The sequence below is a fragment of the Poromitra crassiceps genome (assembly GCF_964638095.1).
Source record: "Poromitra crassiceps genome assembly, chromosome: 10".
NCBI classification, from domain to species: Eukaryota; Metazoa; Chordata; class Actinopteri; order Beryciformes; family Melamphaidae; genus Poromitra; species Poromitra crassiceps.
This window is the reverse complement of record NC_139631.1, coordinates 19,370,673-19,370,987: the sequence shown is the minus strand read 5'-3', so window position 1 is coordinate 19,370,987 and position 315 is coordinate 19,370,673. Positions and strand designations below refer to the sequence as shown.

General features: G+C 36.2%; 1 protein-coding gene across 3 annotated transcripts in view; it reads left to right on the top strand.

Moving 5' to 3' along the window:
* LOC310783845 (granzyme A-like) overlaps positions 1-55 on the top strand; it is a 5,398-nt gene extending 5,343 nt beyond the window's left edge. For 2 of the 3 annotated variants that reach the window (XM_083644747.1, XM_083644746.1), the window contains exon 6: positions 1-55. This exon is cut by the window's left edge and continues 275 nt beyond it. The gene's annotated coding sequence lies outside the window, so the exon portion shown is untranslated. The other variant, XM_083644748.1, reaches the window with a different exon arrangement.
* Positions 56-315: the final 260 nt, after the last annotated feature.

The following is a 315-nucleotide window of genomic DNA, read 5'->3' as shown; positions in this document are numbered from 1 at the left end:
CTTCATCCTGATAGCATGTGGAATTTGTATGAGTGTTTCTACAATAAACCTTGAACTCAAAATTAGAGCTCGAAGATCTTTTTGAAGCTGCGCATCAAAGGGACAACTACAAAAGCAAAACACCACAACACTACCTCACCACTTCCTGCAGCAGATGTTCAAATTACCACTGAGGCTTGTCTCAGCTTCTGTAAAAACAATTCTCACGCATTCTGCATTGTTACTCAATATTTATTAATTGCACTCAAAATCCCACACTCAAAATCAATCTTTCTTTCTTTCTTTCTTTCTTTCTTTCTTTCTTTCTTTCTTTCT